Consider the following 16241-nt stretch of genomic DNA (forward strand, 5'->3'; position numbering starts at 1 on the left):
TTGAGTAATCATTTGCGTTACGACCTTTATTCCCTTGAGGAAAGGGGAGGGGGAGGTTAGACTGAGCCTGTAGAAAGAGGGAGCAAGAGGGAAAGAGAAAAGAAAGGCAGAAGGGGAGCGGCGGAGAGGCACAGGGAAGGGAAAATAGAGGGGAAAATGTTGCCCTTACTTGCCTGTATATGTTTTATGTCGTATCTTAACTGCTTAGCAGCTTTTTTCCTCGCACCGTTCAGCAGATGGGAATAAATAAAAAAAGAAAAACCTGCCACTAAACACTGGGTTGTGTGCTTCAGTTTCGCCATAATGGCTTGTATTTTGTGACTCACTCTGTGACTAGGGCAGAAAAGTGAGTTTAGTTGCAGAGAGGCAGGCATGCATGTTTCATAAGGGCACACACACACACACACACCTCCCCTTCACTTCTTCTCAGAGGAAAGGCAGCTCTGTGCCACATGTGCAAGTCTCAGCAGAAACAGATTATGTATGTTCCTGTTTCTTGCTCTCCCGGCTGCGTTGTCATGGTAACCGAGCTCGTTCGCCACTGTTCTCTCTCTCTCTCTCTCTCTCTTTCTCTCCACTGTTGGGTGATTCAACCCATCAGTTGGGTTGTGTCATCTCCTAGATGGAGTTTGTAGCTCTCACTTCTCCTAAATGGGAGTTGGTCGGTTTGTGCTCCTGTTCCAGTTTGATTTTACTTTAATATAAAAGCAAAAAAAAAAAAAGCATATATATAATAATAATCATAATAATAAATTGTGTGCCTATATATCTGTGAAGGGTGGAGCTGGATTTTGTGGGTGCCTTCTAACAGCAGTATGGGGGGGGGGGGGGGGGGGGGGGATCCAGTATTGACAGGAGCTGGGCTAGAGGGGGCTGGTGATAGACACTATGGGGGTTGGTTGTGCGGTGCTGGTGGTGGTGGTGCTGGCAGCTTCCAGGTGCCTGAGACTGGGTCTGAATATGAATGAGGGGCCCCTGGTTCTCCAGAGATGGTGGCTGGGGAGAGAGCAGCTAAAACCAGAGACCAGCAGAGCCTGGCTGCTGGTTGAGAGGCCCCCACAAGCTGCTGACAGGAGCTGGAGCTAGCCATCACGTTAATTAGCGTTTTTTACTTTTGCAGCAGCGAATAGGGGGAGTGGGTTAGAGAGGGATGTGGGGGTGGTATATGACTCATAGACACAGTATGGTTTATTCATGATGGAGGAAGGGTGTGTGTGTGAGAGAGAGAGTGTGTGTGTGAGGGAGAGAGAGAGAGGGGAAACCGACATTTGATTTGCACACAGTCGTGTGTGTGTGTGTGTGTGTGTTTGTGTGTGTGTGTGTGTGTGTGTGTGTGTTTGTGTTGCCTTAGTAGATCACTGATTGGCACCAAGCCAAGATATTATTATGTCTTCAACACTGGGCATTCACTGTTATTTTCATTCAGGGTTTTTTCCTGCAATTTACAACTCTTGTCTGAAATGAGATTCTTTTTCTTTGAAACCAGATCTTTGTTCTAATTTCGCGGTGCACACGTGCAACAGGAAATTTTACACAGCACACACTTATTTCCGCGTCTGCTGAGACTTTATTGATCGTCTTCTGTTGAGGCCTGTCTGAGAAGCATGGGGCTGATGAAATGGTCAGAGGTGCCTCCCTCACAGGTGACCTGACCTTGTCTCCCTATGCCTCAGCCCCCAACAGTGAGGGATGCACATGATCAATAGATTGGTCTTTTACCCACACCAAATACCCAGATCTCTCCCCAATCCAGCTCCGGCAACGCTGAGGAGGAGAGCTGCTGCAATGTACCGAACATTCAAGAAGAGTCTGCGAGCTTGCCTCCTATCAGAGAAGGCAATGTCTAAGCTTAGGTGTTTGTTTGTTTGTGTGTGCATATAAGAGTGTGTAAGGGGAGGTTGCATTACAGCTATGCTATTGTCTAATTGTCTCTTCTTATCATTAGTGACAACCATGACCTCTGTTATTGGCATATCTGCATTCTGCCTGCACTGCAGAGCCTCCACCACGCTACTCGCAACGTTTTCTCTCCCAAGAGCGGCAGGGCCCATGCCTCATAAATACAAACACAATCTCTCCTACACCTCCTGACTGCAGGACAGGACTCCACACATATCTGCCCGTGGAGCGCAGCCCATTTGCATACATATTAAAGTGACGCCTCAGAAAAAAGGAAGAGAGAGAAAGAGGGGGGGATGAGGGTAGGAGGAGAGGGGAGGGCGAGAGCGGGTATATGCAAACAAGGCTTTCATCTAATATGCAAGAACCGGCATTGCTCTGGCATAAATCTGCATCTGAGCTCAGGCAATGCGAGCAAACCCCATTTGACAGTAAATGGGCTAGGGATGGCTGTCAGATTCACAGGGGTGCTGTGTGCTACCGTACAAAGAACAGGGACCATTGATCAGTATGGCATATCGCAGATAGCAAGAACTACAAGGTTACAATTTTGCACGCTAAGTTAAACTTATAAATGGGATTTGGGGGGGTGGGGGAGTTTAAAAATATTTCAACATTCACTAAACTAAATAAAATGTATTAATTAGTGAAATTTAGACTTGCTTGTAATCACATTTACTTTTTGATATTTAATCAGAATATGGCTAGGATAATTTTTTATGCTAAGCTAACCATGCCATTTTAGAGATTGTGCAGAGCTTCAGCAAAAACTTAGCAAGAAAACAACATCATTGTCACTGTGTGTCATTACCCTCAGCCCCTTTTGATTCTACAAAACATGGAACATTGCATTTTAGAACCGCTGAAGTGAACATCCATTTGTTGGTGCTAGACTGGATAAAACGGAGGGACACTGTGATTGGTTGACGCATTGTGCTCTGTTGTGGTTGATTATTAAGTTTTTAACTCTGACTGACTAAACAGCCAAACACATCTAAAGGCAGACTTTGCAAGGGGGTACATTTTCACTGCTCAAGAAGCAGGTTTATCGAAGTCCAGCTCTCCTAAATGTCGAGGACCTGGACAGGTTTTATGACTCTCATTGCCATACGACCTGTTTTATTATATATATATATATATATATATATATATATATATATATATATATATATATATATATATATATACACATATATATACATATATATATATATATAAACTTAACACCCAGCACGCCCCTGCGGGCGGTTTATCCTTCAAGCTCGGGTCCTCTACCAGAGGCCTGGGAGCTTGAGGGTCCTGCGCAGTATCTTAGCTGTTCCCAGGACTGCGCTCTTCTGGACAGAGATCTCCGATGTTATTCCCGGGATCTGCTGGAGCCACTCGCCTAGCTTGGGAGTCACCGCACCTAGTGCTCCGATTACCACGGGGACCACCGTTACCTTCACCCTCCACATCCTCTCGAGCTCTTCTCTGAGCCCTTGGTATTTCTCCAGCTTCTCGTGTTCCTTCTTCCTGATATTGCTGTCATTCGGAACCGCTACATCGATCACTACGGCCGTCTTCTTCTGTTTGTCTACCACCACTATGTCCGGTTGGTTAGCCACCACCATTTTGTCCGTCTGTATCTGGAAGTCCCACAGGATCTTAGCTCGGTCATTCTCCACCACCCTTGGGGGCATCTCCCATTTTGACCTCGGGACTTCCAGGTTATACTCGGCACAGATGTTTCTGTACACTATGCCGGCCACTTGGTTATGGCGTTCCATGTATGCCTTGCCTGCTAGCATCTTGCACCCTGCTGCTATGTGCTGGATTGTCTCTGGGGCATCTTTACACAGCCTGCACCTGGGGTCTTGCCTGGTGTGATAGACCCCAGCCTCTATGGATCTTGTACTCAGAGCTTGTTCTTGTAAATGTATATATATATATATATATATATATATATATATATATATATATATATATATATATATATATTTGTATATTACATACTTAAAAAGGGAAAAAAAAGATGTTACTACATTGAATTTGGATAGATTTAGACATGGAAAAATATGACAAGATTTTGAGAAAGTTTGCAATTGATTACTTTGTTGTTTGTGTATCATTCAACCTTTTTACTTTTTTCTTATTTCAATTTTTTAAATGTCATAATTTTTTTTAAATTTAGAGCTTTGGGTTGCAAATGCGGTGGAGGAAGCACACTTGGAGTCATGGATTCTCTTCACACGCATGCAATTTATTTACAAAAAAAGAAATACTGATAGCCAGGCAGCACAGGTTGGTGGTACGACAAACCAAAAAGGAACTTGAACAAACAAACTTAAAACCGTTTAAAAAAAAAGAAATCAACTAAACTCATAAAGCTTAAGCTTCTCCCCAAAACAAATCATGTAAGCATTAATCAATTAGCTTATACTATACACTCTTACCCAAAACATGACAAAGATATTGCATTTATCACTTCTGAGACTTCTATACAAAAATCACAAATACAGAACTTTACTGACAGTAATTAAAAGACTGTTTAAACAAAAGACTGTCAAACTCTCCTGTGTTTCTAACTACTTGGTAAGATCCTAATTCCCTCCTATAGTATAAAGAGACTATTTCCTGTACGGCAGTCTGGACCTCAAAGATGGTAGCAACATAAAACAGAGCAACCTTCAAGCATTCTGGTAATACTGATAAGCCAACTTTGCAATAAATGATTCAGAATACATGGGCCCATTGTGTAATTATTTTATGGTATGAAATTATAACTTGGGAAATGCTTAGGATTACCAGAAATATGCATTTTATTTCACTCACTTAGGACTTCAAACAAACCTGAAGAAGGAATGGTCTACAGCCGCATTAGCATCACATTCACAACTAAAACAACAACTCTATTTTGCCAACAAGATGTAATAAAACAATGGAAATTGCCATTCTAGCATGTTGTGGGCTATATGTAGCCTTAGTCCTCCAGAGGCATACCGGGTTACCCTGTGACAGGGCTGTTGGTTGGACATTTTAAATGTATTGGTGGTTTCAGTTTGAGCTTTGTGGTTCCAAAAATCGTTTGTACTTTGAATCATCATACACCATATTAGTACCTCACAGAAGCGTGTCCCACTGACGTATTCATAACTTGGAATTTAAAAAAAAATTCCATTGGGGAATTTTTGAGAGCACAATATGCAGGTTCAAAGTCAGAATTCAAACAGGTGACAGTAATCGTAATCATTCATAATATGAAAATTACTTTACAATGTTCTGCTGGGAAACTTTGGTTCCTGGTATTGACTTTAACATTGTTACAGAACAAGCACACTCTGACAGCATTAGTTTCTGGCAGCATTGGGCAACATGCCCTGCAATACTGTAAAACCTGCTCAGGAATGGTTCAAGGATCATGAAAAAGACCTGAAGACATTGTCTCGGTTTCCAAACCCAACAGATCCCATGAGCCATTCACAGAAAGACAGAGTGTAGTTCCCCCATATTAGCTTCTCTTCACTGGCTCCCTGTTAAATCCAGAATCAAATTTAAAGTCCTCCTCCTCATCTAGACAGTCTTTATTAATAAACCAAAAGACCACTTCACTCTCAGACTACAGGCTTACTTGTGGTTCCTAGTGTATTTAAAAGCAGAATGGTACACAGACCCTTCAGTTTCAGGCCCCTCTTCTGTGGAACCAGCTCCCAGTTTGGATTCAGGAGACAGACTATGCTTTTAGGATTAGACTTAAAGCTTTCCTTTTTGATAACAGTTAGGCTGTATCAGATGACCCTGAACCTTCCTTGAGTTATTCTGCAATCGGCCTGCTGCTGGAGGGTTCCCATGATCCACTGAGCATTTCTTCTTCACTCCCCTGTTTTCACTCGCTGTGTTTATGACCCACTTTGAATTTAATCAATAGTTATTATTAATCCTTGTCTCTCTTCCACTGTATTTTTTCTCCAATATTTCTACTCTGTCACCCCAAAACAGCAGATGACTGCCCCGTCCTGAGCCTGGTTTTGTTGGAGGTTTCTTCATCTTAAAAGGGAGTTTTTCCTTCCCACTGTCACCAAGTGCTTGCTCAAAAGGGGTTGTCTGATAGTTGCTGAGTTGTCTGAGTTTACTCTCTGTTATTGTAGGGTTTTTACCTTACAATTTAAAGTGCCATGTGGTGACTGTTGTAGAAATTTGGCACTATATAAATAATACTGAATTATAGATAAAATTAAATTCACAACCCACAGTATCCAAAATGATCCACTGTGGATTTATGCTCAAACATAACACAGTCGTTTATGTGTCACGGGAACCTTACGCAATAATATGCAGGTGGTATTAATCAGTCAATTAATTAAAAATCAGGTGGAGAAAGAGCTATCACACTTCCTAGACAAAAATGTAGCATCATCTCTGTTAGCATTAGAGCAGGATTACAGCTGTGCTTCAGTACAGTCTCACAAAAAAGTAACAATCTTTACATTTAGACAGCCACTTTTCATTTATTTCTAAAATTTATGCTAAGCTAAGCAAACCATCTGTTAGGCAGAGGAACATACATATTTATCATTCACATTATAGAGTGATAGAGATCTTACATGTAAGTAATGGAAAGGGCAAAATGTAAAATGTCAGACTGTATTCTGTATTGCCTTGTGATCCCATTAACTTACACTGAAATATACAGTATGTATTGTTTTGGAGCAGGCAGATCATGCTTCTACAGCACTCTTGCACAAGCAGAAGTAGAGCACATGATGGCAGTGCTAAAGCAAAAAAACAAAAAAAACTGATGAAACTTTACTTACTGTCTCCAGAAACTGGAGTGCTGCCATGAGCGCTGGGTTTCCCCTAACTCTGCGAGTATTTCATGTTGGACACCCTTGAACTCCCTTTCCTGTTTTCCTGCCTGAGCATGTCGCATTGAAGCACGCCATTCTGTCTGTACAGGTGATCTTACGCACAGGAAATGGAAACTCTGATTGTGTATGTGTGTGTGCTGCTTGAGGTGGGTGGGTGCGTGGGGGTGGGGTGGGGGGGGGGTGAAACAGGATATGTTGGGAATAACACAAAGCACAAAAAGTGTCACATGATCTGAAGCGAAGGGTTGATTTATTTGGCTTCAGAAAGAATCTGTTGCATGTGGTTTGGAGGAGAGAATGTTTTCCTTCTTTGCTCTCAGTGTGCTCAGACACAACACATGGAAACATTTTCTGAGAGGCCATGGGTCTGTGAAAAAAAAAGAGCTCCAGACATTTTATTTCTTCTCCCTCTTTTCATAGCTTTTTTAGAACTTTTTTCTCCCTCAAACTGATTGAATTACATACATCTGTTTGCCACATGTAGAAAGAAACTCCCTAATGAATATTTGTATTGCATTTGATAATCACGATGTGCAATTAGTTATTGATTTTTTTTTTTTGTGCAATATTTGTCACTCTTACATGTTTTAATATTAGACAAAGATAACCCAAAGAAATACAGATGCAGTTTTTAAATGATGGATTAAGGATTAAGTTATCTAAAACCATCTGAGCCTAAGTGAAAAAGTAGCTACTCCCCTTAAATCATAAATTAACTGCAATTAACCACTTTTTCTTTAAAGCTAGCCACACCGACGCCTGATTACTGCCAGACCTGCTGAATCAAGAAATCACTGAAATAAAATCAGTCTGACAAAGTGAAGCAGGCTAAAAGATCTCAAAAAGCAATCATCATACCATGATCTAAAAAAAACCCTGAGAAACAAAGTCAGTGACATCTATCAGTCTGGAAACGGTTGTGAAGCCATTTCTAAGGCTTTTGGACTCTAGTCAACTGTGGAGAGACCCATTATACACAAATGGAGAAAACTTGGAACAGTGGTTCCCAAGAGTTGCAGGGCTACCAAAAGAACTCAAAGAGTGCATCGACTCATCCAGGAGGTCACAACAGGACACAGAACAGCATCTAAAGAATTACAAACCTCACTTGTCCTGGTTAAGGTCAGAGTTGAATAATAAGAAAGAAAACTGAGCAAAAATGGCATCAATGGGAGAGCTGCTATGTGAAAGCACTGCTGACCAAAACCCCCACAAAGGCTCGTCTTACATTTGCCAAAAAACATCTTGATGATCCTCGAGACTTTGGGGAAAATATTCTCTGGACTGATGAAACACAAGTTGAACTTTTTGGAGGGTTTGAATCCTGTTACATCTGGAGAAAAACTACCACACCATGTAAGTGGTAGTGTGATGGACTGAAGCTGCTTTGCTGCTCCAGGATCTCGATGCCTTGCCATTATTGATGGAACCATGAATTCTGCTCTTTACTAGAGAAGGTCGAGCCTTCAGTTCATGCCCTGAAGCTTAAGCACACTTGGGGTTATGCAGCAGGACAATGATCCAAAACACACCAGCAAGTCCACCTCTGAATGGCTCAAAACGACTTAAATCCAGTTAAGATGCTTTAACCTTAAACATTACCTTAGGCATAACCTTAAACATTGTTGTTATTGCTTGAAAACCCTCTAATGTGTCTGAATTGAAACAATTCTGCAAAGGAAATTTGCTAAAATTCCTCCACAGCAATGTGAAAGACTCATTGCCAAGCTTGGTTGCAATTCTTGCTGTCAGTGGTTGCAGAACCAGTTATTAGATTTAGGGGGCAATTCCTTTTTCAGATAAGGCCAGCTAGGTTTGGATAACTTTTATTCTTCAATGAATGACATCACCATTTAAAAACTAGATTTTATATCTACACCGGCTTTCTTTGTCTAATATTTAGATATGTTTTATGGTCTGAAACATAACAAAAAAATAAATTAGGAAGGGCGCAAATACTTTTTCACAGTAGTGCATTAATAGTTTTAGTAAAAATCTACTGTAAGCCTTGTGTACCAAGTGATGGGATCCTCGTTGGTTTCACGAAAGTGTGGCAAAGGATTTATATCAATGAACATCCTATTTACAGCCTCTATTTCAGTCTGTAATAAATATACTTCCACTCATATGAGACAGTTGCATGTCTGCTCTATTGTCTGCCATAAATATGCTGGAAGGCTTGGTTAAATATTGATAACACCAATTTTCTGCCTCCCCCCCCCTTACCCCACACACCTTCTCTCCATCACCACCCCACACAAGCAAGTGCACACACACACAAAACCCCTCCTCGTTTCCCTCCCTCTATCTCGCGGTTATTTCACCCTCACAGTAACCTTGCTTATGCATATTGCATATGTAAATAAAGCACCCCGCCTCTGAAGTAATTGTGTGCATCTTCTACAGAGCTGCACATCTCAGCTTAGAGTTTAAGAAGAACCACTGAGGACAGAGTGAATTCTCTTTGTTTACTAGTGATTCTTTTCTGTTTGAGCCCAACTCAACAACTAACTGTTTATCGATAAGCAAAGCACTTTAAGCTCACTCCTATATCTGTCTCATTTTAAGATTAGGTATGTGTGGGGCGTGGAGTCCACAGTTTGTGAAATTTAAAATAATCTTTTAAGAGAATAGAGAATTAAGCCATGACAATTTCACCAAGAACTTCCATCTTCTGTGTGTTTGCAGTGCTTCACTTGTTCCATATTATAGCCTTATTCAAAAATGGACTAAATTTATTTTTCACCTCAAAATTCTACACACAATATCCCCTTAATGACAAAGTGGAAAAAGTTTGCAAATTTAATAACAATAAAATATATGACGTGTACATGACAATTCAAAGATGTTTGCTAATTACTTTGAAGCAGCTTTGGGGACAATTACAGTCTCGAGTCTTTTTGAGTATAATGCTACAAGCTTGCAACACCTATTTTGGGTCAGTTTCTTCGTCGGTGCGCAGCCATTTTCAGATCTCGCCAGAGATGTTCAGTTGGGTTCAAGTCTGGGCTCTGGCTGGGCCACTCAAGCACATAAACATAGTGGTCCCAAAGCCACTCCTTGGATGTCTTGGCTGTGTCCTCAGGGTCATTGTCCTGCTGGTAGATGAAGCTTCTTCCCAGTCCGAGGTCCGGAGCGCTCTGATGTCCCTGTACATTGCTGCGTTCATCCCTCAACCCTGACTTGACTCCCAGTTCCTAAAGCATAGCATGATGCTACCACCACCATTTCTGTAGGGATGGCATTGGCCAGGAGATGTGTGGTGCCTGGTGAACTCCAATCAAACACCTGACAATTTATCATTTAAAACAGGAAACAGCTCAATTTTAAGTTTCATGGCAAAGGCAGTAAATACTTGTGTACATGTTATATTTCTGTTTTTCACTTTTAATAAATTTGCAAGAATATCAAGCAATTTCTTTTCACTTTCCTGATTATAGCGTATTGTTTTTGGTAGAATCTTGAAGTGAAAAATTAAATGAATCCATATAACCCTAACATCAGAAGGGCCCGTCAACAAAATGTTTGAGTGAGGTTTACTACTTCATTCAGGAACATACTGAATATTATTTAAGATTTATCACTTAAAGTGTGCACTATAATAATGCATTATTAGTTATTTTTTTAAGTATTAACTGGAAACACACAAAAATGCTTGTCTAATTGAAAGCTGGAAGTAATGCTTACAGCACTTTTTAAACTTTGGTTTTCCTTACTTTTAAAGGTTTGTTTATGTTTACTGTATTCATGTCAACTCAGCTCTGTGAGCTTTCCAAGCGGTAATTGTAGTGTGTCTGTGTTACCTGACACTGTATAGCCAGTGTTTCTAGTACTTTGTCAACATTAAGGGGAAATCTGGAATAAAAATATCAGATTGTTAATGTTACATGTCCAAACAAAAAAAATCAATGTTCAAAGTATCTGTGTAACCGGTGTGATTCTGCGTTGTGTCTGATAAAAAAGGTAAAAGAAAGAAAGACCTCCAAGTAAATAATTTGCCCACTCCAGCTCCTCTCCCACAGGGGAGTTGTAGGAAAAGGGCTGGCATTTATTTTTACATTAAACATAAAATATGCATTTACACGTAACATATTTGACATAAGATAAAACAAAAACAACAACATGAAATCCGACATCCATCCATCCATCCATCCATCCATCCATTTGCTACCGCTTATCCTTTTCAGGGTCGCGGGGGGCGCTGGAGCCTATCCCAGCTGTCATAGGGCGAGAGGCGGGGTACACCCTGGACAGGTCGCCAGTCTGTCCCAGGGCCAACACACAGGGACAAACAACCATTCACACTCACATTCATTCGCACATTCACACCTAGTGACAATTTGGATTATCCAATTAACCTATCCCCACAAGCTGCATGTCTTTGGACGGTGGGAGGAAGCCGGAGTACCCGGAGAGAACCCACGCAAACACGGGGAGAACATGAACATGAAATCCGACATACCTGATAAAAAAGGTAAAAGAAAGAAAGACCTCCAAGTAAATAATTTGCCCACTCCAGCTCCTAGACCAAATACAAACAGTGGGGAAGAGGGTTAGCTCAACCCACCACAGCTCCCAAGCTAGCAAGGAGTATATATTCATGCTAGCATTTATGGCGCCTAAAACACATTTATGATACACACATACTACACACTTATAACATCTTACAAAAACAGGCTTAATAATGACAATAACTGAACTAACATCGCAATCATAAACATCAGGGTGGCTAAATATGAATTATGTGTGTTTCAGGGTGTTGGAAAGAAATGACACCCACCTCTCCCACAGGGGAATTGTAGGAAAAGGGGAGAGGCAAAAGGGGTACACTGTATTTATAGTATTGCACCAAAGAAGAAGAAGAAAAGAATGAGGAGGGGCTCTAACTGATAATGAACACAACTACAGGCTTGGAGGTCCTAAAAGTCAGGTATAAAAGGAGCAGTTTGGGAACACATTTTGTGTAATTATAACAATGTGATTTATGACTCTGTTACATCTGCACGGATTTTACATATTTATTCACTTTAGGCTGCTAAAGCATCAGTGTAATTTAAATCCCAATTACGAATTATTTTGTAAAAACAAGATGAACTCATATCTATCTTTTGGTCTCAGTGGTAGTCAAACTGTAGCCGTATGAAGTAACAACTGCTGATAAATAAAAGAGACTCACAATTTCACTAGAAATTGTTTGAAAATGTCCAGGAATATTTACTTTGATTAAAAATTTCCAAACATAAATGTGTGCCTTCTCTTTCACACTTTTGAATGAAATTCGGTAGCTCAGTTTTCAACTATTTATCCTACTGCATAGCAATGACATTTTATCAACTATGGGATCTGATTTATAAATTATGTAGTTATATTCTGCAGTTAGTTCCAATATCACTATGCCTATATTGTACATATAACATATAACGTATACATATAAAAATGTTGGACAAAGACACAGAAGACAGACGTTTTACAGTTTTGCCTTTGGACCCTGCCACAATGGATTTTAATTCAGACAATTAAATGTGATTGAAGTGCAGCATTTCAGCTTTAATTCAAAGGGTTTTACAAAAACTTAGCATTAACTGCTTAGCAATTATGCCTATTTTTAAAAACAGTCCCTTATTTAAGGCTCAAAGGTAATTGCAAAAACAAACAGAAGTTTAAATATAAGCACTGAGTGTTCTTGACTTGGTTAACTGATGAAAAGTTGTCTTTCTAAAGTGTGGACATAAGTCTGTCATCATGCACTTTCAATGTCTTCTGTGGTCTTTCCGGACTTTTGGTGTTGCTGAGCTTTCCAGTGCATTCCTTCTTTTTTAAGAATGTACTAGATTGGTTATTTGAACACTTCTTAAGTTTTACCTACACTGCAAAGCTATGAAATACAAACTCTGAATTATCTTCAAATATTATATTTGCTTTATTTGTCATGAAATAACAAGGGACCATGAAACTGTCAGTCAATTATCCAGTTTCTTTTCAGCCTCTCAGACTGAGGGATTGTCTACACTGATAGCTGCAATTTCTAATCAGTTTATGCCAAATTTTTGTTTAACCCCTTAAATTAATGGAAAGTCTGTACTTTAGTCACATATTGATTGTTTGATTTAAATTCCAATGTGGGGAAACCTCATGGAGCTAACTGTATATTGTAAATTTGGTAAATTGACCCATTTAATTTCTTTTCTGCATCTAAGTGCTTTCTGTCTTGCATTCACACTCCAATGCACACATCGGAAGCATCTTGGGGTTCTGCATCCTGCCCAAGGATACTTTGGCATGCTGACTGGACCAGCCAAGAATCAAACCACCAGCCTTCTTATGACTAGATGACCTGCTCTACCTCCTGAGCCACAGTCACCATATATTCCCTAAAGCTATACTTTATTATACTTTGTGGCTGCCTGATTATGGCAAATATAACAATAATAATTATTATGGTCAGAACTGAAAGAACAATAATTGAACCCAATTGCTCAGTGAACTTTTATCAGTGGCATTCCTTGAATTTAATTCAAGAAATTTCTCTACTTGCAGTAATTCAACTTAACAGAATAAATAACGAAGATATGTGAACTGGGTACATTTGGGTTACTATGCTGTGCTATAGTAGCTTGAGCTAATACAATTCTTTAAAAGCCAACTTAGTGTGACTAGATACACCGTGGATTTAGAGTGGCTTTGCTCTCAGTAAATTATGAATGTACAGTCTGACACTAACGGTTATATTATTAGGATTGCCTCTAACAGCAGATCTAGTGTGAATGAACTCTCATGTGTCTAAAAGCTCTTTGTGGAGAAATTATCTGACATCTGTGCCCCACATCTGTTTGTATGTACACATAGACACAGATGGCTTACATCAACACCTGGATGTGACTTTGATTTCCTGCCAAATAGGTGGATCGGGATGACAGTCACTATTATGGGTATCATGCTCTGTTAATACTGTAAAGTGCAAATTGGCACGTGTGCAGGCTCAGGAATGTAGTTTAACAGAAGAGTATTATGTTGTATTTTACAATACCGAGTTTGATTCACGTGTCTTTTTTCATAAACAATTATCCCCATTTTGCACATAGAAATATTATTAATGGTTATACATGTTACGTTTGCCACCTCTCTGCATGGATTTGGGGTTACAAAAAATTGTTTATAACACTGGTGACAGTGTCAAAGTATAAAGAGTCCCTAACCCCAGATTTCTGTTCCACTTTAAAGAAAATAAATAAAAATGAAATGGCAGTACCTTACATAAATTATTATATATTTGGTTTCATATTAGCCACTGATTTGGTAATGATCAGACACTTTATGTGTATTTGTATTCTACTTCATTTGTATTTTAATCATGTTGCATTGCTTCTTCTTTTTTAAACCGTTTTATGGTCTTTGCAAGCGGAAGCAAGAAAGCCCATGACATGAGCTTTTTGGGTCTTTAACTCTCCTGTTATATCCTCCTGAGAACCGAGGAAAAAGTATGTGGCAGCAGCGTAAGGTTTTCACAAGTTTTATTGTAAACACAAGAATAAACAATGGTGAGACGGGAGTATGTGGTGAACCATGCCTTCTGTCTGGGTTCATACCTGGAAGCAGGCATCTGGCAGTGGTCAGCATTGTGATGCTGCCAATCCAAGGGATGGCTAATGGTTGAAGAAGGCCAGAGGGTCGTTGATCCAATTAATGATGGCGGATCGGGCAGACTGGAAACATAGTGTCTATTGGGAGTGCTGGAAACCAGGTCTGGTTCATCCAGAAGAGCCTGGTGAATTGTCTCCTTGATTCCCCGGGTGAGGGAGCCCAGTCTACAGGGTGATGGGAGGATGTTCTCAGGTTCTGACTGGTCAGTGTTGGAAGAGAATTGGAAGAGAATCTGGTTGTTGTTGGAAGAGAATCAGTGGATTTTATATTTCTGGAACCTGGATGATAAGAAATGAAGAAATTGAAGCGGCCAGAAAACAAAGACCAATGAGCCTGGTGAGCATTGAGCCTCTTGGTGGCTTTAGGGTAAGTTGTGGTTGGTCCAAATAATAAACGGTTATTCGGTTCCTCCTAGCCAACGTGACAATTCCTCTAAGGCTAACTTGACAGTGAGTAACTCATAATCCCGCACATCATAATTTTGTTCTGGGGGTGTTAGTCAGTGAGAGAAAAAAGCACAAGGCTGCAGCTTACCTTGAGGTCCAGACTGCTGAGCGAGCACAGCCCCAGGAACTGAATCACAGACATCCACTTTCACAATAAACTGCTTCACAATATCTGGGTGGACAAGGACGGGTACAGAAGAGCTGAAGAGTTGTTTCGGTTTGACAAAGCTGCCTCAGCTTCTTTCTTTTTTTTTTATAACTTTTTATTTGTCAGTTTACAGTATGAGAATACAAAACTTACGGTCAGCATAGGAGACATACACAATTCCAGTAATAGCATCTTCTTACATCATGGTAATATTCAATTATTCAGTACAAAGGGAGTACACAACCCATTTTTCCCAGAGCTTCTTGAATTTCTCAAGCTCGAGTCTAAGGGCAAAGGTAAGTCTTTCCATTCCAAAAATTTCTTCCACTATCCCACGCCATTGGGCCCTAGTTGGAGGGTCTGCCTTTTGCCATCTTCGGGTTATGGCCTTCCTGCAGCCAGCCAAAAGTATTTTCAATAAATAATTATCTTTATGTGGGAGTGCCGTAGGCAATTTGCCAAGATACAACGTATCAAATGAATAGACTATTTTAATCCCAATTATTTTGTATATCTCAAGGGCCACCTCCCCCCAATATGGCTGGATCCTTGGGCAGGCCCAGAAGACATGAAAATGGTTTGCCATGGGGGTTCCACAACCTCTCCAACATAGGCCCTGGCTCTGTGAGCCTGTTTGCCGAGCTGTGAGTTTAGGAGTGATAAAGAATCTCACTACATTCTTCCAACCAAACTCTCTTAAGGACCTTGAATTTGCAGTGGTAGCCTGAGAGTCACATATTCCCCACCAGCTGTCCTCTGAAATTAGTGAGCCTGATTCCCTCTCCCATTTCTGCTTAATGTACAACGTAGAGTGATTTTTAGAGGCTTGTATACTACCGTATATTTTTGAGACCATCTTTTTAGAGTCCTTTCTCTTGTATGCCTCTTGGAAGATATGAATTAGGTCGTATTCGTTTTCATCTCTGATTAGTAACGTCTTGTTGTAATAGTCTCTAACCTGCAAGTATCTAAAGAAGTCATGCTTTGCCAGTCCATATGTATCTGAGATGGTTTCATAGCTTTGGAATCCCCCATTTGTTGCTAGTGAACAAAAAGAAGTAATTCCTCTCTGAGACCACTGTTTAAAGGTCCCATCCAGCCTGGCAGGCACAAACTCCGGGTCATAAGCTATCCAATTCAAGGTCCTAGCCTGTTTTTCTATTTGTAGTTTCCCCACTACCCTGAACCATAGTTTCAGGGTGAACCGGGTCAAATGGTTCAAATCTTTGTAAAATTTTTCAGCTTGGTTCTTATTTCCTA

The sequence above is a fragment of the Copadichromis virginalis genome, linkage group LG12 (assembly GCF_057382275.1).
Source record: "Copadichromis virginalis isolate Kocher_CV1m ecotype Utaka linkage group LG12, C_Virginalis_male_GT1.1, whole genome shotgun sequence".
NCBI classification, from domain to species: domain Eukaryota; kingdom Metazoa; phylum Chordata; class Actinopteri; order Cichliformes; family Cichlidae; genus Copadichromis; species Copadichromis virginalis.